Source organism: Lepidothrix coronata, unplaced genomic scaffold, assembly GCF_001604755.1.
Source record: "Lepidothrix coronata isolate B3197 unplaced genomic scaffold, Lepidothrix_coronata-1.0 Scaffold94, whole genome shotgun sequence".
NCBI lineage: Eukaryota > Metazoa > Chordata > Aves > Passeriformes > Pipridae > Lepidothrix > Lepidothrix coronata.
The window spans coordinates 1425048-1452191 of NW_016690274.1; the positions used below are offsets into that span (position 1 = coordinate 1425048).

At 39.7% G+C, this 27144-nt stretch overlaps 1 protein-coding gene across 2 annotated transcripts in view; it reads left to right on the forward strand.

Annotated features, from left to right (window-relative positions):
- Positions 1–2923: 2923 nt before the first annotated feature.
- Positions 2924–27144, forward strand: part of RGS17 (regulator of G-protein signaling 17) — a 73809-nt gene continuing 49588 nt past the window's right edge. For both annotated transcript variants that reach the window (XM_017822050.1, XM_017822051.1), the window contains exon 1: positions 2924–3082. The gene's annotated coding sequence lies outside the window, so the exon portion shown is untranslated. The remainder of the gene's footprint in view (positions 3083–27144) is intronic.

Consider the following 27144-nt stretch of genomic DNA (forward strand, 5'->3'; position numbering starts at 1 on the left):
ATTTTTATGACCATATCCTAGTTGACACTACAAATGCAAGTGTCTTTAAAGTGTTACAATATTGCTGCTTACAGAGAAAATATATGTATGTGATCTGTGTTTCAAACACATTTAAAATGTTTCATTTTGTATCACATTGAAGCCATGCTGGCGCCACAAAAGATCATGAGTTTCTGATCAATATTACGTCTTTAGCTATTGATTTCTTTTAAATATAGCCTTTGACTTATGTTGAAGATAGGCAGAGAATACTATTAACCAACTGTAATGTTGAAGAGTTCATGACCATGACAAGTTTTAAAGGCCTTGATTTCTATAGGCAGAATATGAAGTTGACTGAAATTATACAGTCGACTAACAATTATGCAGACTTAATACTGGAAAATAAGGAACCTAATTTCATGTCCATTAAATTCAATAGGAATCCAGATATTTAAGATCACAATGTTGAAGTAAAATGATTTCATTAGATTTATATGGACTCTTTGCGCCTTCTCACGTAGATGGTGTTGTAGATTTTCACAAGCCTTTTTATAATACATCTTTTATCAATAGACAGTGACAATTCATTGGAAAAACAATGACAACAGGCTTTAATAAAAAATAAACAATTAATGCATGGTAATAAGGAAACCATTTGGGTTAAGAAATGCAAAGAAGCATGGAACAAGACACATAAACCTGGGAGAGAGGATAGAAAGGCCTGGAAGAAAAAGCCATTGAAAGCACTTGCAGGGCTCTAAAATAGGCACAAGGATTAGGCAGCAGCCAGAACAGAGCAGCTGAACAGCTATTGAAAGGAAGTGGATTTATAAACAGGAGTTCAAGCAACAACAAGTAATGACTTCAGTGCAGGAAACTATGGTAAATAGAATGGCTGGGCTTGCTCAGAGCTGTGGGAAATATTAACGAAGTCATAAAAAGCTGGAGAATTTTATTAATGTAAGCATTTTAAGTATAGCATTTTCAAACTTATAAAATTTGTTTTTTTTCAGAAATATGGATAAAATTATTTTCTTTCAATACTACCCATTACTTAGTCTCCCTTTTAGGTTGAACATCTGCATATACTCCCTGTGTAGCTACTCAATCTGTAGAAGATATTTGCTTTTATTTGTTTCATAGCTTTTGTCAGACTAAAACTGTCTTCCTAATATTAAGCAGGTACGAAGGCTCACAGTCTTCAGTATGAAGTCAATATACTTCAACATATGAGCTTAAAGTTAAACAAGTCTTAAGATTATTTCCTAAGTATGGAGGCTTTTCCTAACTGGGGCCTTAGAATAGAACTGGTGCTCTTTAAAGCAGTAGAAAGATACCCAAGTAATATTTGAAGCATTGCAATTAACAAATAAAAACACTGTTAATGCTTCACAGACACATTTTATCTTTTATCATACTCCTTTGAGTACTATTTCTAAGAATTGGAAATGTAAGCTAGATTTCCACAAAGACTTCCAAATTGCCATGCCAATAACCTTTGGTATCAAGTAGAATTGTGTCTTTCAGTTCTCAGACTCTCCAGGAGGATCAAGATAAGAAGAAAAGAAAAGTCATGGTTTTATGAGGAGAGACTTTCAGAGAGGTAACACTGACTTTGGTCCTTGTGATTCAGAATTGGAAGCTTCTGTCTCAGAAGACAAAAAGCCACACAATCATGGCTGTTACTGCTGTGCTGTTGAATTAAATTTTGAATAAAAACTCCCAGGAGCTGGGATTGTTTTGATGTGCCTATGCTCTTACAGCTCTCATGCAAGATAGCCCTTCTAGGCTGCTTTCAATCGTTTTAATTTCAGCCTAAGCCATATGTGTGATTCTGGCTTTAGTTTTTGTAACGTTGGGCTCTAGGTGGGATACACAGGTGTGTTGACCACTTCTTCAAAGAGAATACCAATTGTTGGCAAGCCACAGAACCACCTTAATTCAACCTTGTGCCTTTTTGTACCATCTTGCCAGTCTGTTTTAGTGGAGTGGAAAATGCAGTAATGTGTTCTCTCTTGAGACATTAACATTTCTGGATTCATGGTATGATTTGACAGGATCCAGATGCCAAATATGTATTTTTCCAATGCTGTTGCCTTGAGGCATATCAGGCTCCAGATTTTTAAGTTGCAGTAGGGAAGCTAAATAACGTTTGCTATTGAGCCCAAATTTGGCAACTGGAGTCTGAAAAGATGGGAAAACCTAACTGGCAAGACCTGGAGGGATTCAGGATTCAGAGCCAGATTTTCAGAGCATCCTGATCTTGATTCTCACAGTAGCCACCAACAGATCCGTGCAGATGCACGCTGGTTCTTCATCTAGGCATCGTGCTTCAGGTGCCCAACATTAAAAAGTTACTTGGCCACTAAATCTCTGCCTCTCCCTCGGCTGCACGAGGAGAATGAAGAGTTGGATACTGGTTCATACACTTTCTTTTTTTTTTTTTTTTTTTAATCCATTTGGATATATCGATGTGGGGACCAGAATTAAAACAAGGCAGAAGCCCAGCACCGCTAGCCTTTCACTTCTTACCACCGCGGCGTATGGCTCTCGCCGTCTCAAACTCCCAGCCCAGGAGCGCGGATGCTGCCGCTCCGCCGGCCGGCGCGCCCCGACCCCACCGCCTCCGGAGACCCCCTGCCCATGACTGCCAGGGAAGTCTCGCTCGCTATTGCTATTCGCTGAGAACTGCGGTAAAGCCCGGCCGAGCATCCTCGGGGCGGGCAGGCGAGCGAGCGAGCGAGCGAGCGAGCGCCGGTGCCGAGCCGGGGCGGGCCGTGACTCCCCCGCCGAGGCCGAGCGGGGGAACTCCCGCCGCCGCCGGGCTCCGCCGCCGCTGGCAGAGCGCATGTGCGGGGGCTCCTGCTCCTGCCTCCGCGCCGCTCCTCGCACCCTCCCGCCTTCCCTCTCTCTCCCTCCCTCCCTCCCTTCCTCCCTCCCTGCCTGCTGCCTGCCCGCCTGCCTGCCGCCGCCTCCCTCCCTCTCCCCGCCGGCTGGGTGCTGAAGTTGGGCGGATGGCAGCGAACCAGCTGCGCTAGGGACGAGCCGCACTAGTCCTTCCCGGGATCGCTCAGCGCCAACTGCACGCAGCCAGGCGGGGGTGGGTAAGGCGCTCCGCGCTTATTTCAGCCTGTACCGTGATAAATGGCATCAAAATGTCTGCTTTATAGTGATGCTAAGGGTGTGTATGTGGGGAAAAAACTATATCGACCGGGGATGGAGGGGGAGGGGAAGAGAAAGGGGGTAGGCGAGAGGATGGATGGATGGATGGATGGATGGATGGATGGATGGGTGGATGGATGGATGGATGGATGACGGTGGAGTTCAACAGAAAATGCATTTAGCAGGGGGACTGGCTTCGTGTCAGCATGCGTGTGTAACAAGGGGCGGTTGCGGCGCCGAGACTGCAAGGTGGGGTGTGAGTGTGTGTGTCCTGCCCGCGATGCACAAAGGGGTGGGGAGAGGTACCGCTGGGCTCTGCCCGCGCCTCCTATCTCCGTCGCGCCACGGTTTGCGTTGGGGGTGCCGCGGCTCCGCCGGGCGATGCCGCGGGGCATCCGCCGCGCCGGGTGATGCTGCCCACCCCGGGGAGGGGGAGGGACTGGGCCGCCCCCGGGGAAGCCGGGGGCACGGGCGGGCGGTGTGACAGCCGCCAGCTCGGAGGCGAGGCAGCGCTCCTGCTGCCTTTCCTCTTGACCTTCCCCTCCTTATAACGTGGGTCTGCTTGGCACGGAGGGAGGCGGTGTAATTATTATTATTATCGGCGTTGTTGTATTTCAATCCGAGGAACCGGCAGAAGGTGAGAGTGAACAAGCGAGTCGTTGCTTTAAGATCAGGAGTTGCTTTCCCATCCCTCCCTCCGCCGGCCCCCTTTCTCGGCTGCTCCCCCGGGCCGGGCCGGACGGGGGCTGGGGGGCCCCCGTGGGCATCGGCCGCGCCGCCCTGCGCGGCGCCGGGCGGCACCCAGCCTCCCCCGCCCGCCGAACCCTGCGGCACCGCCATCCCTCTGCCCTGGCCTCCTTCCCGCCCCTCCCTTGCATATGTCGCGGGAGGCGGGCGGGGGACCCCAGGAGGAGCAGGTGGCCGGGCGCGGCCGGCGGGGCAGGGAATGCTCCCGGTACCCCGGCGCCGAGCAGCGCGGGACAGTGCGGGTGCGGCCACACGGCCCCGAGCGGCGCGGGGCTTCCCTGCGCTGCCCGGGGAAACACCCGCTACCGCGGCTCCCGGTGCGGCGGGAGATGCGGTACCACTGCCCAGCGCCCGAGACCCGCCTTGTGCTGCTCCTGCGGGTCTGCACCTCTCCTCGGGGTGAAACCGCCCGCAATTAAGAAAGTCGAGGTTGTCTCGCTTACTCGGCTGTCAACCAATTCATCGCTACCTCCTCTCGTTGGTTTAGAAGGAAACCTTACTCGCGCTGTCAGGGCTTAGAACCGACAGGGCAGAGGTAAAATGTATGGTTGTCAGTATTTGGTTTCTTCGTTTCTGTGTCTGGATTTTCACCAACGTGTGTCATAGGTTTGCAGACAGATGGTTTTGCAAAATGGATGAAATCTGAAATACCCTGCTAGGTAAATGTAAGTTACATATTGTCTGGCAATCCTGGTAACAGGTGAAAAATAGCTTTCTATAAATGTAATATTCGTGCATTGCAATTGTGGGGAGTTCTATAATAGAAGTTGATTCTTTACCACATCAGTGAATGCTAGTCTCATCATGCTTACATAAATTACTGGAGAATTTTCCTGTAGCACAAGCCATTTAGCCAAACAAACTATTTAACCTTTGTAGAGAAACAGTGTTGCACACTGTTATCACTGTTATCAAATACGTATTTTATTTGAGTTCATACCCAGAAAAAGTGAAGTCCTAATAAAAGATACATGAGCCCCACCCCAGTAAGTTTATGGCCTGAGACGTGAATGCTGTGATACGCACAAGTACTTGCCTCCCTGAAATAATGTGAGCATTAAAGCATTTAAATGCCTTTCTCCATCAGGTCCTCAGATCCTTTTAAGTAGCCAAAATAAGAACATAATTTGATTAAAAGCATGCGATCAAATAAATTGCTATAGTGAGTTGAACATCTAGTCCAATATCCTGGCTCTGACAACAGTCATTAGCAGTTGCTGAAGGGAGAAAAACGTAAGAAACAGGATTTGCATGCAATGATCTTTTCCTGGTATACTCTTTCAGATATTCTTTTCAAGAACCTGCTGCCTTAGCTTTTGTATGTGACAAGCAGTACGTACTCTGTGTATAAGGTGCTAGGAGTGTCCTCTCACACCAGAGCAGGCACAGCACTGACAGATCAAGTCCCTTCATTTTACCTAACACCAAGTTGAGAGGTCTGCCTAGGGATGTAAACCTATATTCAGCCCTGGGTCCTTATGTTGAAATCTACAGATAAGAATAGTCATTCTTTTTCTTGTTATGCAACATGGACACTTATGCACAAAGAATTGCCCTGAACCCATGAACTCATTTCAAGAAGGCTACTGAAAAGCTGTCTGCTGAAAAATTGCACTATTGATTTGAATTGAAATCTGAGTGACAGCTTGGTGAAAAATTCCCTATTCCAATCCAGTTTTCTACCTACCTTGAAAAAAAGATGAAATGTTTTATTCTTAACTGCAATTCTTCTTTTTAAATAAGTATACCACATGCAAGCTATAGGTCAAGGGACATATAGCTGTGAACTCTGTACATTTGAATTAGCATCACTTCTAATTTTTTTGTGTAATGTTCGTTATAAGGATGTGCATATTGAACAACATGTATAGTTTCAAAAGTAGTTTAAATGTCCCATAAAATCTAAGTGATTTGTAAGGAGCTGTGACACAAGATCTTCTCCCCATGAGTACTCCTGAATTCCAGTCCTGCTTGAAGAGGTATTAATCAGACCAACATTGCAGAAAACTTCCCTGATCTTACTGGTAGCTCCACTTTGGTTTCCTCACAAGAATAATAGAGGAATAACAGACCAGAGAACTACAAAAGCATAACCCGAACCCAAAGATCCAGAAGTTCTCACAGTTTGAAATCAGCAGCAGACACAACCTGGAGCAATACAATCCACAGCAGAACGTAATTAAGTGGAGAAGGGTAGAAACCCACAAGTTGTGAAATTCTTCACAAAAAATAAAATGCTGGAAACCTCAGATGCATTAATCCTCATCTCCCGAAACACTAAAAGAAGAGGCTGAGTGGTACTGTTATGGGTACAGGGTAGGAGGAATGTCAGCCAATTTCAGACTTTAGCCGGTCTCAAACTAAATGTGAGAATGATTTTCCACTTTTTAAGAGGTATATATGTGTGTGTGAATATATATATGGCAAACTATGTATGTATATATATGGTATATACATTTTTCTTCACTAAAAATACATTATCTTAAATAAATTTTACAATCCTAGTACCTTTAAATAGCACTTTCTTACTTATATGCTTTATATGCATGCCTTTACATATGAAACATATGGAGATTCTTATGAATATGCCAGAAGTGTTCTAAGTGAAATGATATTAGCTCTCGCAGACATGTTTATCACAGTTCTGTTAGCACCCTCCTGATCATGTCTTCATGATGTCAGGGATTTGTTTTGCATTTCCACCTAGGTTTCAGCTTTTTTAATGAAAAATATTTCCCTACCATACTTGTAGTGCTTATTCTGTGAATACAGAATGAGGTTTCTAAGAACATAAAATTCATGTGCTAATTGGCTTGAGCTAAAATGAGTTAAAAATTAAATCCTTCAAGAAATTCAGCATTTCTGTTGACATACTTTTTGTTCTAAGTAGTCTTAATAATGAAATAATGTAATCAAACTTTTCATACTGTTAATTAATTAAAAGCTTGCGCATAGGGTGTAAAACCAAATTAATAGATTAAGTTGTAATTAAGTTTATCTATTCATGGTTATAGCTAATGGCTGTGGCTATACAGGCTGTAAATAGAACTGTGTGAATAGCTTTGCTGCTGACTCCTGGGAGTCTACTGCACCCTCCAAAGGAGCCCAGCCCTTCTGCTTGGCACCTCTGCACATCTTGGTTACAGTGGGTCTGACACAAGGAGCTGCATGCACATCTCACTTCAATTATCCAGAAAGTTAACCATTTCAGAGAAATCTTTTCTGTAAATATTCTGTGTCTCAAGTTGAAGTTGGGTGTTTGTTCTCAAAAGCTGTCCCTTGGCATTGCTGCTGTCTCTAGCGTGCACAAAGGAAGCAGCCAAGCAGTGTAACTGTGGCAGGAACCTGGGGGAATGCTTAAAGCACACAAACAGATGAACTTGGCATCTGCTCAGCCACCGTGTAACCTGTGCCTCAACCAAACCAAAGTAAGGTCTTGATTCCCTGGTGTGCTTTATCTGCTTTGCACTGCTCCAGTGATGCAAAATAGATGTAAACTCAATTTAAATGACTTCTGTGCTTTTAATAATTTGTGCTATTCTGGTATATTAGTGAATCTGTGTTTAAATAAAAGTATTGTGTTCAATTTAATATTGATTCTATCATATCTTCATAAAAAAATTGAATGATAACTTTGTCTTTAAGTTCCTTGTTTATAAAATATAAACGAAGTGCTTCTTACATTTCATAGAACCAAAATTTCCATACATTATTTACTTTATAAGCAGATGCCTGTAAGTTCTAAGAAATCAGAAAATTTCTAGATAGAATGTATGTGGAGAATTACAGGTAGGGAGATAGAACAGAAAGAAAACTTAATAAAATCTTAAATCCTACAGCCAAGCATTAAAGACACTCACACATCTTAAACACTATACCTGCACTGCATAATCTTTCTCCATACTAAAATAGCGAGTGATATATAGTCTAGGTTCTTCAGTAAGAAAGGGGTAAATTAGAGACTGATGCATTAACACAGCTATGTACCTTCTGCTACCAAAGCAGCTTCATTTAAATCAGTTTGGCCGCTCTCTCCAGTAATGCCAGCTCTGTGCTTGATGAAATATGGGAGACATTACAAGCTAGACCACTATATAGCCCAACTCTGTACATACGGACTAGTAGAAAGTATATCAGAGTAACACTATCTTTAAAAGGAGACAGCCACACTGTCTCAGCTCCCTGATGTAAAGTCAATTGATTATGCCACCTTGCTCTGTAATTTTAGCTAAGTGCAAGTCTAAGCAAGACTTGGTCTTATTTTGTTTTAGGAAGGCTGAATATGATTTGGGCAGTTTTGCTGTGCTGTGGTATACTGTAACAATGTCTTAATTTATCAGCAACTCATGTCAGTTACAGTAAAATAATCCTATTAGAGAAAGCAGTTAAACCCCAGGAAGCATGGGTGAAGGCTGTCGTAGTATCCTTAGCACAGCACTTTTATGCTGCTCTCAACACCAGGTTGGATGGGGCTTTGAGCAACCTGGCAGACGGGTTGGAACTAGATGATAGGTCCATTCCAACCCAAACTGTTCCATGATTCTGTGATTCTCTGATACTGTAGTCCAAACAGCTTTCAAGAGAGACATCTCGAAACACTGAGCACCGCAAGAGGCAATATTCCTAGGCACATCTCAGCCATGGAAAGGATAGCATGCCTTAGATTTCTTACAGTACCAGTGGCTGCTTAGTGTCACTGTATATGTGCTGGTCTCACAGGAGCTTAAATTAGAGGGAAATCATAGAATGGTTTGGGCTGGAAGGGACCTTACATATAATTTAGTTGCAACCCCCGTGCCACAGATGGGGACACGTTCCACTAGACCAGGTTGCTCAAAGCCCCATCCAACCTGACCTTGAACACTTCCGGGGATGGGGCATCCCCACTTTCTCTGGCAACTCATAGTGAAGAAATGTATAGGAAATTTTTAGTACCATCGTTACTGTTTATCATTTATGTAATGAAAGCAACCTTCTGAAATAAGGAATTTCTTATCAAATCCACCTTACTCTGACAGCACTGCAGACAGCACATGCTTTTGGATACTCACATTGCACCAGACCTTCGGGTGGTGTAGATGCTGCTCTGTCAATGATTTGCATAATATGAAAATGGGGAACAGCAAGTAATAACTTCCTATATAAGAACTTCACAAGTAGCCTTGTTTTAATGAATGTAGGTTGGAAGGGTCATCCTAATCACTCAGTGTCCAAAAGGTACTTTTATTTCCAAGTCTTATTATCCTCAGAAACTATGAAGTTCTAAAATATTAATCAGATACTTCCTAGCTTTTAAGATGGGTTTGGGAAGAGAGGAGCGAGATGTAGAAGTTATTTTTTTATCATTCACATAGAATGGTTTAAAAATATAACTAGTTTTTTGTAATGCAGTTGTCATATAAAGGTCTGGTAATCTAATTGATACAGTTTGATATATCTGATAATCTAGTAACTGGAGTCTAATGTGTAGCATTTTTTTTGCTATTATAGGCATTGTATTTGTCCAAATATTTTTTTAAATAATTAGTGACCCTCACAATGTAAAAAACTCAGATGATATTAACAACTCAAGTCTCAGTGGTATGGTAAGCACTGTGCTGACCAGAATAGACAAGGATGTTTTCAAATTCTTTGATTATTTGATATGTAAAATTAAGTCATAGAGCAACCACAAAAAAATTAAGTACTTGTGTGGTGAGAATCTTGAAAAGGATAGAGGGAATACCTCTACCCAGTGAATGCAGCTACTTCATAAATTGTGAAGTTATGAATGTGGCAGCTTTGAGCTGATAGCTCCTGTAGCACTGTGCATTGGTCAGTAATTCAGTATACAGAAATATGACTATTTATTGGATTTGTCCTGAGCTCTCCTTCCAGAGGACCATCCCCTATGCACTATTAGTCTCAAAGCCGATACCTCCACTGCTAATTGCAATCTAGGATAGAGATATCTGAAAAAGGCTGGACACTTGAAAAATCTAGTTAAAGCAGCACTGAGCCCCGTGCAAGAGAATTACAATATTTTACCTCTACTGTCTGTGTGTCATCTTGCATTATAGACTACTCTGAAACAGAGAAATACACTCCTGAATTTTTTTCTATTTTTAATATAAATAGCTCCTGAGGGCATTTACCATGAAATGTGTCCCATACTGTTTCAACCACTCTCTTAGCTCTTTGTAAACCTTCTTTAATTGATGAATAACCATCTTCATCTGAGGACATCACAACTGTTGTTTTAATAGCAGTCAATGAAAAATACAGAAGTAACATGTCTTTCACCTGTCTAAGATTTCGGCTTTATGTAGGCAAGGTAGCACAACTCTTGTGGGTACAGGATTGCACTGAGTATTTCTTCTACTTGCCATGACTCTCAGTTTTTGTTAGAAGTCCCATGTTATGTCTCTGCAAACTAACAGAAGCCTGAGTTTGTGCACCAGAACTTGATCGTTTATGTACTGAATTGTTAGAATGGTCCCAAAGCTGACTGGAAAGTTATCACATTCTGGGGATCATTACCAATAAAATGCTGATACGAGACTGTTCTGTTACCCAAAGCAGGTCAATCTAATTGTATGAATGTAACTAAATTGGTTATTTAGCCTCAGGGCCAGAGAACAAGCCCTGGAATTGTTTAGCTTTCCAGTACAGGCACATCACATCTCTTCAGGAAGGCTTTTGCCTTTGGCCTGCATTCATTCTTCTTAGGCATATGATATTAGCCAAAGTAAATTCCTATTTGCTGTGATTTACTTAACAACGGGTCCAGATCATCTTAAGTCTGTGTTAGCTCGTGTTTTTCCTTTGATATTCACCTACCACAAATAATAACACTATTAATTCCTATGGTTCCTTCTCTTTTGTTCACAGCAGAGAGGAAGGTTGTCAAGTTGTATAAATAAACATTTTCCTGAAGGATCTAGTAACACACCTGCTTAATAATTATTCCTCATTTTTAATTTCAGACCAAGATTTATCAGCTTTTAATACATTTAGTGTTTATCATGTTGATTGTTATCATGTTTATTCTACAAGCCCAATGTTTTGTGACTAACAGAAGTCAACATATTTATATTGACAATACTATCAAATTGGCAATCTTATATAAAATATTAATTTAACATTCTGATACTGATCTCAAAAATATATAGTTTTAAAAATTATATTTAGTGTAACTCATATCAAATGGCTTTAATTATATCAAGTTCATTCAAGTCCTCCATATGTTTCTTACTAATAATATTCTGTCAAATCTCTGGGTTGAGGTGGTTATGATTTATGTTCAACATTTATTTCTTTCATACAGAACAGGAGAGAGAATTGTCCAAGCATATTCATAAAGAAAGTGTAAAGTTTAGGAAAGGTGAGTGGCTTATATCTGAATGTGCACGAGGTAACAGGAAAATTGTAAACCTTGTATGACTTCTGCTGAGCATTTTTCTTGGTCAGGCATATAATGCTGTGACAAACACTGTGACCTGGTTTTATGCAATGTGACATTTCAGGAACTTTTAAGCAAGTAGAGAATACAATTGTTCAAAACAATAATAAAGGAGGGGACTACTCTCCATATTATTATTATCATCCTGAGAATCTAACAATTTAGTAAGCACTGAGAAGAAATAAATAACACATTATGAAAAGGCTGTTCCAGTCCTTCCAGATTTTTGGCATTTAGACCTAGTAAGGGCTTTGAGATAATTGTCCCATCATGCTGTCTTTTCTACAAGCTCACTTTTCAAACAACCACATCACCTTTGCATGTTGAGAAAACAGCACTGCTATTTCACAGAAAAGAAATACAGATACATATCAATTAAATTATTACAAGATCCCACAGTAAAATAGTGGCAGATGCAGAAATTAACTATGCAGGGAAAAATTCTTGTTGATTTCAAGGGTCAAAATTAACATTCTTGTCTTCTATTCCAAGTGATAGCTTCCCTTTTACCAAAGTAATGCTCAATATAGAACATCAGAGAGAGCATAAGATCCAGAAAATCTCCAGATGCAAAAAATCTCCAGGACAAAAATGGGAATTTGGAGTTTAGTCAGAAGTCAATCTTTTTGATCAAATATTCTTACTCATTTGAATATTACCTGAGTAAAACCTCTCCAATGTAATTACACTACTCCTTTGAATATGTAACCTGAATATCAATATAAAAATATTAGTTAGGGCCATGTTGGAAAAAAGAAATCCTCAGTAAGCAAAAGTCTGCAAAAACATGAAGACTTGATGGTTGAGCAATGTAGCCCTACATTTAAAAAAAAATTAAAAGGAGAGAATGAAAGCATATAGCAAGTAGCATGATACCTTCTGCATATATCTCCTGACGTTCAGCTCATCAGTTCTTTAAAACCACAGTGAGAGAACATATATGTGGGTTGTGGCCTAAGTTGCCACCCGTCAGCTCCTCCAGTAAATTCACTGTGAAGTATGCTGATGGCCCAAGTAAATGCGATGTAGTTTATTTCGTAATGAAAAGAAGTTACTGTGTGTCCCTTAAAAGACGGAGGAAAGGTCTCCTTGAATTCAAGAAAATATGGTCCAAAACAGCTTTAATGTAAGAAGACTAAATTTATCTGAAAGTGTAATTTATTGCAGATCCAGCTGCAGATGGGAGACAGTTGGTTTAAGGTTCATAGAGGTTTTAAGACTCCAAATAATTGAATTGCTATTAATGTGTCAGACATTTTTCCATTAAATTGAATGGACTTCTATGACAGCAGCTATTCTTACACGCAATGCTAGCTATCAGTCACATTTCAAATGTGATTGCAAGGCTCTATTTAGGCTCTGCTAAGTAGAAACTGTTCTGCTGGCCAGTGAGATCACAGGCAACAAAGGACTGAATGCCAAAGACACCTTGATTTTGACTATACTGTATTCCATGAGGTACTAAATCATCTAAAACAGTATTTTATGTTTTACCCAAGTTGGGTACTTTTCATACAGCAGACTGCCTTTTTTATTTGTTTGTTTCTGCATTAAACCTTGAGCTATTTAGGTGAGAGACTGTTTTAAATTGTGCTACAGTCCTGTCCTCTAACGTACAGAGTGTATCCAGAGTGCCAAGCAAATCAACGCTATTGAACCAGGCAGGCAGTGTGTGCTCAGCAGTGCTCTGGATTAAACTGCTATTCATCAGTATGGCCAATTCCAGCAGGTACCTTAGTAGCAGTTTTAGGAATATTGGAAAATAGGAACATAGGCTGGGGGGAACACCCTGGTTAATTGAATCCCAAACTCTGCCTATTTCCATCAACCAATTCTTACCTTTACTTCCTTCTTTGGATCAATTTGATATTAAAAGCAGGAAGTTCTTTTGTTTTGGGTTTTTTTTATGTTTTGGTTTGGTTGATTGGTTAGTTGGTTTGGTTTTTGTTTTGGGTATTTTTTTTGTTTTGGGGTTTCTTTTACATTAGTTCTTACCCAGAGGCTGTTCCAGAGCTCCTGTTGAAAACCCTTTTCTCGTTTCCAGCCACATTCATTCAAAGACAGCTAATTCTCCATTTGCTCTTGTGCAATCATCCATATTAAATTGTTCTCCCTCCCTTTCATTTGTCCACCTGGCATACTCATCTCTCTCCCCTTTAAATATTTGTCTCAGAAATGCTCTTTAGATCAAATGGACATCAGAAGATGAAGAGAACACTCAGAATGCAAAATCTGTATCTTGTGAAACAAGGCGGCTCAAATGTCATGACAACAGCACTACTCCCAACCACAGAATCCCTCCTCCAGCCTTTTCCCTTCATCTGTGGAGCTCCCTGGAGTATGAATGCAGTAGGCTGTGTGATTACTCCATGAGCATTCTCTCACTCCTGTTTACCTAAAGGGGATCCCTTGCTAAGGAGTATTCAAGGAGCAGCTAATACCTGAAGAAATCTTTGAAATGTGCTCCTTGAACTTCAGTGCTGTGATGCAGTACGATCCTTGCCGTGCACAGTGGCAGCAAAACACATGAGATTGTATGTGTAAGAAATGATTCACCATAAACTTTGAGGGTACCTAAATGATCTTTTTTTTTTTTTTTTTGTTCTCCATCATCAAAATACATTTCCATGTTGATTTGGATACAGGAAAGCTTCAGTATGAGTATAATTTCTCTTTTCAGACAAAATGACTCTCAGGAAACTCTTCTATATGTTATTTATAAGTGCTTCTCAATCTTGGTATCTTGTAGGACTAAATAAAGGTAAAATATTAATCTAGACATATAGTAGTCTAGAAGAGAAGGGCTTCTGCAATAACAACTGTGTTGCAAATGCATTGGTTCACCTACATGAGATTGTACAGGGCAAACAAAAATGTCATAATTTTGATTTGTTGTTGTATGACTCACCTTCTAAAGAAAAGTCAAATCACAAGTGAAAATTAAACATTTGTCAAGGAAATGAAGAGTCCAGGCCACTAGGATGAATTGGTGATTGTTGATGATTGTTCTTAGACTTAGTTCTGTTGTGTTGACCCACTTGCAGACTTGAATGTCTTTAGGACACTTAACCTACTTTAGGAGAAGTTTGCATTCACATCTAAAAAGTTGTCTTTAGACCCAAGAAGAGGTTTGAACTGACAATAACCATGCCATCTCCTTTATTCCACTTGTTATCATCCTACATGTTACTATACACTATGAAAAATAGCACTATCTTAGGACAGGGACTTCACCAGGAAACAAAATTTGGCTGTGCCCAAACCCCTGTCCCCTGATCAGAAGCAGCCACTACCCCAAAGTGGAAGGTACGCACACACCATTTGTTAAAGGCCAGTCTGGAGCTCAGACACTCCCAACAGATGTGGGGACAACACTGAGTTGGCCTGGCTGCCCAAGTGATAAGCACTTATCTTTTGAGTGTCTGGTGGATGGTCCTCCATCAGGCACTGCACATCCCACCCAGATATGAGTGCCTGAGCCTCCCTGGCTCTGCTGCTGTTGTTACACCACACAGGCACAAGAAATCTTGTCATCTTGTTCACAGGAGAGTGATGGGAACTGGCCATGGGAACTTGCCATGCTTACAGCTGGCAGGGACTTCTGGTTTTTTTCCACTTGTAAGCAAAGCTTCTCAAAGGTAGACAGAAGGTTTCTACAGCATATGCTTATTCTTGCAGAGATTCTAACCTGCAACTCCCCAAAATGAAAATTGCAGGTGTGGATTTAGATGAAATACTGTTAGCAAGAATTTCTAACCTTTATCAGTCTTTCTCCAGAAGTCATGGGTCATGACACAATTATAGCAATAAAGCTGTAAGTTAAAGTGAAGCCACAATAAGAAAATTCCAGAAGTTTTGAGATGATTTTACCCAAGTTCGGTACTTTTCATACAGCAGACTGCCTTTTTTATTTGTTTGTTTCTGCATTAAACCCTGAGCTATTTAGGTGACAGATTTAGGAGAGATTGTCTTTGAGAAGCATGTATAACTTTTTCCAGAATATTAATGAGAATAGGAAGGTTAGAAATAGATCCACAATGGTATAGAGGCTCTGTGGCTAGGGATGTTTTCTCTCAGTAAGAGCAGACATATACTTTCTTAGACTGCTTGGTGCTACTTCATCCTAAAAGATGTAATAAAAAATGTTCTACATGAAAGTATCATAATACTTGCCTACAGGTCTGCCCCAGTGAGGAAACATGTTAGTCCAAATCAGTAATTGCAAGGCAGAACTCCTTCCTACATTTCCCCACAGTGAAATGATAAACATGAACACAGGCATTCACCCTAGCAGAAGAATGTGCAAAATCTTACTTTTTGACCAGATATGCAGGTGGTTCAATTTAATTCTCACTAGTTCTTTCCACAAAACTAAAAAAAAAAAATCCCGAAGGAAGAAGTGCTTGAGTCAGCTCCACAGAGAACAGAAGTTTATGCTATTCACAAAGTGGCATGAATCTTCTATTGAGATGCTAAGTGTTGTTTCATTGCCTTCCATACATCCTTTCCATAAGATATAAAGAACTTTTTATGCCACATTTTTTTTCATTGTGGGCTTTTTGCCCCTGGCTCACCAGCTGTTTCCTTGCTTACTTCCTGAGGCAAGAACTGCTGAACTTGGGGAGCAAGAAGACTAAATTATTGACAGGGATGGTCTGATAGACAGTTTTAGAGAGTGTGTACACTGCAGAATTGGTTATCCAGATCTTCCAGGTAAAGGAACAAATCTCAAGAGCAGAAGTAATAACCAGCACAGACTGAGAGAACACAGAGATGTTAAAGGGGACCTTTAAAGTGTGAAAGGGCAAGAAACAGGCATAATAGACAGTGAGGTTGTAATGGTAGATAGCAAAGAAGGGTACTGAGTGATGAGTCTGGATGCTAGTTGGTGAAGAAAAAAGGAAATTAGTAAAGAACAGGTGGATTAAATGGCTACAGTGATAAAGTCTTGGAAGTATGGAATAGGAGAGCAGGACACTGAAAAAGTAAAAGTCAGAGGCAGAGAGAGGCTTTTTGCTACTAAAATGGAGAGAAAAGAGGGATTTTAGAAAAATGAACAGTATTTCATAACAGTTGAGATGATAAATGAAGAAGAGGGGAGTTGATGGTAAATGTTGAGTTTAACTGCTTGGCTCCTGATTTTAAACATTATGGTACACAACAGAGAGGAAAATTTGGAAAGGAGATAAAGATGTTTTTGCTCTATCCAATGAATATAAATTTTCAGTCCATCATCAAGGGGAAGAAAGCCATTCACTGATTAGTGAGAGGCTGGAAAGAGGAAGATTCCAGCAACAGTAATGATGACATGAGTGCCAGTGTAGAGTTAAGCAGTAGGGGAATGTGTTATGGTAAAAAGGAATCCACCATTAAAGAGCTAGAAAACAGAGCAGGAGATCCTGAAGAACTTTATAGGAGGGACTGAGGAGAACAGAAGAAATGTATTATAGTTGCTTTTTAAAATAAAAGCTGATTTCTAATAGCCTTTGATTATTAGAAGATGTTTGTAGCATTTGAGGAATTCAATCTTACAAGAAGTTTGTTCAGCTTGATTTTTGAGAAAGATATTACACAAGTCCTACTTTAAAAAAAAAATGTTAAGAAATAAAATAATTCTTCTGTGTGCAATAAATAATGGTATATGGGCAACACCAGAACAACAACAACAAAACCACACTAAACCAAGGTTGTTTTCTTTTCCTATCTGCAACTAGAATTTCCTCCTGAAACACTCAAAACTATGTGCCATGCAACAAAATTTCCGTGATCTGGAGGTAATGGAGATAAGAACTAAAACTTAGATAATGCTTCTGTTCCTGCTATTCCTTTCTGATCCTACACCATGGTCAAAACAAGCAAAACACCTTGGCAAAGGAAGAGCAAACAATCTTGGAAAGAAAAAAGATCAGCTTTCCCAAAGCTGTTCTTTCATTGTGTGTGGAGATCTGCACATGAAGAGAAAGAAGACAGACAACTTCTGATAGCAATGAAAGTTCATGCTATTTACTTTATGTGGCAAATCTACTGGAGGCCTTTCTTATCCACAGCACGCTTTCTATTACAACACCGAGGTCTTAACGAGGTAGGTGCTGTTGAGTGAACTGCAAATCTCCCAAAGATTTTATTGCTGTTAGAGATAATTTGAAAATTCATTGTATCCTGATCAGTACCCTTAGCATTTAAAAACTAATTTAGTGTCATTTTTTTGGGTTTTTTAAAATAATTTTCTTCTATCCAAGATTTCCCTAATATTATTCCTTAATATTCCCTAATATTATTTTCATCAATTCTGTTTATGGAAGATTCATAAATATTAGAGTAGCATACTTATTGGCACCACTGGTGTCCTGGGTTTCAGCCCTCTGGTAAAGAGAAAATGGCCATTTCAGTAAATGCCTGAATATACATTCAGAGATCAAATCTAAGAACTCCGTAATTTGGGGGATGACTAATTGTCATCTTGAGGAAAACATAGTTTTTAGAAGAGAAACAGAAAGTGTGGTTAAAATATTTCACTTAATTTATGCATTTCCTATGTGCAACCTTCCAGGATTAGGTATTTGTGCATAGGTAGAACTGGCTTAGCATAGAGATAGGCAAGGAGGAGTTTATCTTCTTTCCTCAAGCTGCTATTACAGTAGTTGCTGTATGTACCTTGACCCAGGACTTAACTGGCTTTCAGTGCTCTAAGAGTATCTAAGAATACACAACATCCCATTCCCCTCACACCTTTAGGTAACCAAATTTTCCCAGTCAAGTGCATTGAGTGCCTATTACTCATGCTTGGAACTGCTTCCGACTAACTAGGTCACAACCAGCTCTCAACAGGACATGTTGTCTGCCAGAGATCCCAGAGGAGCTCGATCCAGAAGACACGCTGAGTGTGCGCTTCTCATTTTCTAAAAAGGCTGAGCTCATCACAAAACACAAGACACAAATGAACTGTCATTCCAGAACACAGCCAGAGAAGGAGGCTGGTCAGAAGTAAGCTTTGTGGTTTTTTCATCCCTCCTGCCCTCACCAAAACTGTTGCCATTTTCTAAATTTTTCTTTCATAACATAAAACAGGAGGGACAGCTTCAGCCAAGATGTGATACACCTGGATTCATCCCATGTGAAGATGAGGGAATTAAGACCTTCTCCTCCCCATCACAAAGAGTCTTCCCAAATCACCAGTTTTGTGTCCCGAAGATATTCAAGGGGAGAAACAGTCTCCACTATTCCCATTCACACTATGCTGCTTTGCAAAAGAACCTACCCAAAGTCCCATCAAACAATTAAAGAGCAATTAGCCAGAGTGAGAGCAAAGTACCCACCATTACAATGTTCACCTTGGAGTAGGAACACTTTGATTTCTGCCCTGTTCTAAGCACTAAAGACTGTGGGAGCCACATTATTTAATCTTTGCAAAATTGAATAAAAGCAAGTAAGCACATCCAGTCTCATTTTTCAAGCATATTCTAGTCCTTAATGTGTGTTTTTTAAAGGGATGACTCAAGGTCCTAAATCTAGGAGAGAGCCATGGCTGCAAATCTCATTCATTCTGCAGTTCAGACTAGATTTCTTAATCCCAGAAAGGGAAGGGGGAAAGCACCCTCTTGGTCACCAGTCCTTCTCTCCTACTTGTGCAGCATCTTATGCCAGTCTAAGCCAGAACTGCCTGCCCTTCTCTCCCTGCCTAAGTGACCACAGTGAATCAGGGCAGAGAGTTAATCCACCTGACAGCTAATCATTTGTTTCTATGGAGTTAGTGTTCTGCTACAAAACATACTTGATTTGTGTTACCACACGGTAGAAACATATCAACCAGGAAGCAGGAGTCAAAGAACTGATGCCTTGAATTGAATCTAACTAAAGTTGCCAAGGAACCTAATACTTGGGATACTACTTTTGGGAATTCATTCTGAGGTGTCTCATGTTGTCAAGGTATTGCAGATGCCCAGGTCCTTCACGCAAGGCTCTTCTCTTCCTAGAAGAAGGAAAATAAAAACAAACCCAACAAAAACCCTACAAAATACACCCACCCACCCACCCCCAAACCCCACAAAAAAACCTAAAAACAAATGGTTCATAGCCTCTGCACCCAGAGGTGTCTGGTCTGAGCAGGCACAGCTTTGGGAAACCCGGTGGTCCCTACAGTGCACAGTAGAAGCAGAAGGAGCGTCAGGCCGGCTTTCTCATTTCCTCATTTTGGTAATACTGCCCATGTGAACTGCGATTTTTTTTCTTCTGGTGTTCTGTTTTTATTGGGCTCCACTTTTAACTTGCAGTTATGTTTTTGTTTAATATTTTTTGTTATCTTACAAAACATATGATCATATGCAATAGGACTAACATTTAACAAATAACTGAATCAAAAGCTAAAAAAGGTGATTCAACTTACCAACTGTTGTTCAAACAAATAGAAAAATGTCATTAGAAGCACATTAAAACCAGCACAGTCTAGATGCCTACCTGAGGCAAAGACTAAACCTACAGTAAACAAACTTACATAGAACAAACACCGGCCAAGTTCCCTTCAAAGAACCGGACATTCTAAAAGGTATTTATCCTTGCGTAGAAGTTCTGTAGCTCTGTGTTTATCCTAAACCATTATCCCAAGCTTCTTTCTCTTTTATGTTTTCTAAGAAGTTATACTATAATCAAGTCTCCTTTAACTTCACCCAGGTGAAGATACTCACCAAACCTGGATTCAGGGCCCACTGAAGGCAGACCTTTTCTAACCATTTCATCTGACACGGCTTTTGGTCAGGGCACAAATGAGCTCTTCTGGGAGTTGTGTCAGACAATTTTGAAATCGTTGCCTTCTGTAAAGAGACCATTTGTTTTTAATCTTTCAAATGCTACGGAAACATCAAACAAGACTGTAAGGAAATAGCTTCCTGGGGTCAGGACCTATGCTGATGCAAGCAGAATGTGCATGGATTTAGGAAACTCCACTTAACATTTCTGAATTATCTGTTAGTCCCTATTCCAGAGACCCATGGAAGAGTTAAGAGACTGTTCCCCTAGTCCATGAAATTATTAGTATGAGAGGAGTCATATATGATAGAAGCTGTTTTTTAAAAGTGATTATAGGACTGAAGCAAATAATGTAAAGCAGTTTTGGTAATTCCAGACAAGACTCTCTTAATGCTTAAAAATCTTCTTCTCAAGTCTGAGCTTGACTTTTTGACTGTCTAATCAAAAGGAAAAGATTCCTTTCTCCTCATCCAGTAGTCATTCACTCATTCTTCCACCTGGATTTAGACAGCAAAGTTTAAGTTCATGATGAGCAGAAAAGGTACTTACATGTCATGCATCCCCTGTTAGCTTTTTATCTGCTAACAGTTACATTCCTCTTGATGCAACCTGTGCACCTGTGCACAAGTGAGAAGTCTGGAGTCAGATCAAACGTGGAAAGATTTTAAAGTCATATAAATGTTTCATGAAATGGAAAAATTATGTTTTACATGAATACCTGAAATACATAATTTCACAACCTCTAGTCTTCAACTCCTACTGAGAGGTAAAAGACTTTTAGGATAGTCCTCAGCTACTGGATCATCTTTCCTCTCCAGTTTGTTGACTGTCTCTAATCAGTTTGATATGGTGCCTGACTTGGGCACAAGTGGAATTCCTTTGTTAGCTATTTATTACAGTTGTGGTGAACTGTCATAGAGAGAGTGCCAAATGTGAATCATAGCAGATTTTTCCGCTGCCTTCTATGTAAAGTTGGACACACTGAGAGAGTATCTGCATCTCCATCGCTCGATTTTCTAATGAGTTAACGTAAAGATTAACTCTGTACTGTTGTTTGGGTTTGTATTTTTTCTTGAAAGGAATGTCTTGCTTATATATTGTCAAATTTTAGGATATGAGTGAAAATGAACACTGAAAGACAAATCAAATAAAGGATATATGTGGTCTGTTAGGGGAATACAACAGCAGGGAACACTGTTATAACCAAAGTGCAGTAAGAGAGAGGGTTTTTTATGCTAAATTAAACTTTAATTATCAGGATTTCACCTGGAGCTCAGAACTTATTTCATCAGTTAAAAAGCATGCAAGTATCTTTGTATAAGACTAACAAACAGACTGACCAAATTTTTAAAGCCTCTCATGGAAGTGACACAAATGCACAGAAATGGGAATAAATGAATAAATGGGGAAGCAACATTTCTATCCGTTGTTGCAATAACTTAGATGGAAAAGGACACGTCATTAAAAGAGAAAGGGCGATAAAAGCATATCACTAGACCACTAAGTTTGCCCTGTACTTTGCTGTAAAAGCTAGGGGTCATTGGTCTGAGTGTTCTGAAAGCTTCTCCATTCAGCAGGACTCAAAAAAGCAATTCTTACATTTTGTTATGAGTCAAGCCAACAAAATGTTTTTAATGGGCTTTCAGGCTTGATTTTGGAAATATCATAGTGTCACTTATGGTAAAACTAGAACAAATAATGGATCTGTCTTGAATATGGCCATCTCAGCCCCATTACACCATAGCAATGCCATTAGAAGCAAACTGGTTTTCCTGTACTCTCTGTCTATTAAATTATCTTCCAAAGTGATTCTTACCAGGAAAATTTGCCAAGCATGTCTAAAGAATGAGTAATTGTTTATATATTACTTCAATTTCTCCATCTATTGCAGTTTCTGATTTCCTTTCATTTGTCTTCAGCATCACATCAAAAAAGTAATTCATTGCCCCCATTTGATAAAAAATACCCTCTGTATCTGAAGGAGGCTAGTGTTTAGGTTGCATCTGGGTTAGTGGTAGTTAGGAGGTTATGGATTAGTGACTCCAAATTTAAAGAAATTCATCTTTTCAAGAAACTATGCTATATGAGGTATGTTGCTGGATTGGGGCTTGGGGTTTTTTTTCTACCTTTCCCAAAGGAAGCATACTGAAGTAACCCATGTAAACTGCAAGTGGGCAATTAAATTGCAGTCTTCACTGAAGAAAAGTTTGAGTGAGGAACACTGTATACCATTTAGCATGGACTGGAAAACTCTGAATCTCTTTCATATCATTCTGGTGACTGAATATGACATGATGCTAAAGACCAAAGTAGTATTGTCTTGACTGCAGCTTATCCTCCATAAACTCACTTGAACTAATGGACTTTGAGAGCTAAGCTACCAGAAAGGCATACTACAGCAGGCAACTAGACTGAGATTATTCCTGAAATCTGAGGTCAGTCTGTTACAACTACATGGCTGCTGAACCTCACTGACTCAAATCACAGTTTCCTGACAAGATAAAGTGTAAACCATAAAACATCTTGCTTTTTGCCAAATGGCTATAAACTGTCACAAGAGCTTTACAGTAGATATTTCTGCAGCTGAAGCATAAGCATTTCCTAATAACAAGGGAGGACAAAGAACAGAGAAAGGGACCTGAAAAAGCTGAGACAGCTGGCAGAACTGCTTTAGTAAAGGAGAACAAGGTGAACATCTGCAAACTTCTGCATCATGGCCTATGTCATCCTCTAGAACAAGGAGTGGAAACTGTCCTCTGCGTTTGCCCAGGAGTAATCCTGACTCATTTAGGAGACACAGTGTATCCAAGCTATTACTTGGGTTTTGATAGAAATAGTAATTTTGCTTCTGCTTGTTCTATAAAAAATTGACATCTCAGTTCTCGGTGTCAAGCTTCTTTACTGTCAAGGAAATAAATCAAAAATCTCTGTCCTATATTATTCCCTCTTTCTTCATAGGAGTAAAAAGTGCAAGGGCTATCCATTCTGTGTTAAGAACTTTGTCTCTCATTCCTCTGGTCCTAAAAATAAAAGAGGAAAAAAAAACCAAACCAAAACTTTAACTGTATCCAAAATGAAATATGTTCAATTCTATCTGGCAGCATTTGGGGCATTCAAGAAAACATTGTGTTCTAAATCCTTACTTGATGATTTCTTGTATAACTCTGCAAAATATCCCTTATACACTTGCTTTTATGTTCATATGGTTTGTTATAGAAAACCAAAACTCCTCTTCCTTCTAGAGTTATTTGGGAAACATGCATATCTCAGGTGTTTGGAATCTGATGAAAATTATATGCTAGTACATAAAGCTGCTTTCTTACCAAACTGTGTCTTTGCAATAGCTAAGATGGAGTTAAACCAGAAATATATCCAGGCAGATTTATTGGGTCACTGGATAAAACAGTTATTCCTTGATGTACACTACAGCTGCGCTTTAAATTATGTCTCTTCTCCAACAGCTCATGTAAAGCTTTTGTTCACTATTCACTTTCTCATTTTAAAATATCAGTTTATATAGCTTTTCCAGTAAAGAGATGGTAAATGGTGAGTAATAATTCCTAGATGTATTTATGATTCAGCAACTCTAGAAAGCAGCTATGCAAATAATAGATGCTCATCTTGTGAAAGAAGTACCAGGGTAATTTCTTAATCTTTGAAGCAGAATTTTTCAGGCAGCAGTCGCTGCATATCACTCAGTTTTGCATCCCTGATCCATTCAGTTGTCCTGACAGGATACCTTCCACACAGTTCATGTGCTGGGGTGCAATCAGGACTAGAGACCTTGTCATAATATACAGTAACTTGATTGTGGTCACTCGATCGCTTTATGCATGAACAGGAGTAATTATTATTCTCACATATAAGATTTCTTTTTGCACAAGTTTACAGTAAACATCAGATAATTATTATAAGATATCAGATATTATTATAATATTGACTCTACTTGACTGAGTGAAGTTCTATCTTTTCTTCTCCATTATTCCCAAAGAGTCCCATTCCTTCAGTTCAATCATTACTTGTCTACTGGTATACTCAAAAGGGATTGAGCTAATTAACAGAGGTAGCCTAGATGTCTGTAATGGAAGAGATTAAATTGTCAGAAACATCTAAATATTCTGGTTTTTTTCTTATTGCGAGATGCTTAGAATAACCAAGTTACTTCTAGCTGCCAATGTATTTGGCTTTGCACCCAGTATTCATATTCAAGTATAATTGTTTTATTAAGTAGAGAAGCTTTGTTAACCTAAAAAGCTTTTGTTAGTATTTACTCTTTGTTAAATACATAACTTGCTATGAGGGAACACTGTTTTCTGCTGTAAAATAACCTTAATTGAATCAGTAGCAATCAGTTAATGAGAGCCAAATTTAAGGTGTTTGTTCACATCCTAAGAAACAAGCAAACATGATTTGGGTACAAGAAGAATTCTCAATGTGTTTGCTAAGTATTGGTTTGGGGTTTTTTTCCTAACCAACTATTTATTAATTCTATAACTTGAGGTCTGATTTCTCCTCTGAATTGTTTTTCTATTTTTAGTCAGATCACAGCAGTTTTCACTATTCATGAGGAAGCACTCAGGGGTTTTTCAGCACAACTACTTGAAAACAAGATAAACTGGATTCCAGAGGAGAATGCAACTTTTAAATCTAGAAAATTAGTGGTTTATAAGTAAGTAGAAAATTGATATTATCTTAGAAGTATTGTATTCTACTTTTAACTTGCTGGCATCTCTAGGAATGAGTTGACACAGAATCCTGAACAATTCTAGAGCCAGAAAGATTTGGCCAATCCCAGGAGGCTCTTTAGCATTTTCAAAACTGTTCCTCCTCTGAATAGTGAAAAAAGTCTTTTAAGCATAACCATCCTTCATTCATAGGAAAATGTGAAAATTAGGATGAATTAATTAAAACAGAAGGGTTTGAGTATTCCTTTATTTCAATTCCCAATATAAATTGATTAATTTAAACCCAAAGACTTCTTTAAATGAAAAACTGGCTCCATTGATCCAAATGAAACCAAAACAGAAAAAAGCAAAACTAAACCACTTCAGTGAGATACTTTGGCAACTTCCAAACTTGCTATAAAAGATTTTTTTTAAGAGAACATCTGTCAAAACCAATTATTTCAGCACTCAGTTTTGACAAACATAGACTTTTCTAAAGAATGCTTAATTGAGAAATTCCTTACCAGATTGACATGGGAGTTGGCTAGTAGCTGGACACTGTTGAAAAGAAATATATTTGTGTAGCCAAAAGAAGAAAAGCAAGCTGGGGAGTGAGGGCATAAAAGTTAAGGTGATGTTATATAAGGTAAGTTCTTTCCCAGAAAAATCTCACAGTGAGCAGAAAGCATTACTGATTTTGTTTGCTGTGATGGCAAGGGGAACTAGCATGGCCAAACTGGGATTGCTTAATGCCCTGACTGTTTCCCTGCCCTGGAAAGCATCCGTATATTATCAATATGTTCTCTGCAGGACATGGCAGCATTATATCAACATTCATAGTGCTGGTTAAAAAATTAAATTTCACAGGAAATGGGTGTCATCAATATCACATTTTGGTGAAAAAAAGATTAAAATCTAGATTTCTCTTTACTCCATGGAATAGCCTTTTTGACACTGATGCCCAATGGAAAGCTTATGTTCTGCTAATTGCAGGGCCACAGAAAACTATATACATGCACGCAGCTGCAGAGCTTCATGTTCCTCTTGAAATACATCAACAGAATAATTACCTTGCCAATTATGAATTAAACCTGCTTATAAAGCATCTCCCCATTTTTAGGCTGAATTTTAAAGAAAAAGAAAGTGGTTATTCTTTGCTGCTGTTGCACCTCCCACCATATTTATTGCTGCTGCTACTACCACAGCTGCCTCTGTAGCACAGGCAGTGGTAAGGTGCACTGAGACAGACAGCAGTGGTACTTGCATCAGGAGCTATACCTGTGGAGGTGGAAAAAGTGCAATGATAAAAGCAGTATCAAAAGAGTTGCATACATGTAGGATGAGTTGGAATTTCTGCACTCCTAGGGAGAGGAAATGAGATGCTGGAGAGATTTCAAAACCTTTTTATTCCTCCAAATCAAATCCTCTTTTTTTTTTTTTTTGTTTTCCTGCTAAAGCACAGCAGGAGAATAGTGATTACACTCTCCTTGTGCAATTCCATCTTTCTAGCCACAGCCATTTTAGGGGCAGATATAATTAATCTTTTTCTTGTGCACTTGAGAATGCCTTGGGATAGTCTCCAAGTCTCATCTTCAGCAGACACCTTTGTTCCCCAGGGGAATTTATTCACTGCCACAAATCACTTACTTTGAACATCCTAATCGATACATTTCAAGAGAGTTTGAATCAATTATGCTTGGAAGATGTGGTGAATAATTCTCCATTCAGAAAAAAACAAACTCTCCTTGAGAGGGTATGCATTATGTATAATTCTGGAGCAGAACTGACAAAATGGACAGAGATACCTAGATAACTAGTTCACTGTAGCAGCTACTCTTCAGTGTGAATTTTAGGGAACAATAAAACAAAAACATAGAAGATACTCAGGTTTTTAGTGTAATGGCAGAGGTTGTTCTTTCAGCCATAACAACAAAAAAAATCTTGTTTCCATAGGCCTTGCTGACATTAAAGCCTTGGATGTACCAAGAGGATAGTAGATCACTTTCTCAGCCTCAGTAGGTAAATGAGAATACTGGGTTTTATGACCCTCCTATTCTGAGGGCTTGAGGAGTGAAAAAGGACATGAATGTCAGGAGTCCCTTGTAACACCCATTAAATTTTTAATTTACCTCATCTTATGTAAACAAATATCTTAAGAGAAGGTGTCCAGAGGATGGGTCCAGGGTCTTTTCATTGGTGCCCAGTGACAGGACAAGAGGCAACAGGCACAAGCTGAAACACAGGAAGTTCCTCTGACCTGAACATGAGGAAGAACTGTGCGAGTGACCAAGCACAGAAACAGACTGCCCAGAGAGGTTGTGGAGTCTCCTCTGGAAGTACTTGTTGCAGCCTGCTGTAGGTGAACCTGCTTGAGCAAGGGTGTTGGACTAGATGAACTGCAGAAGT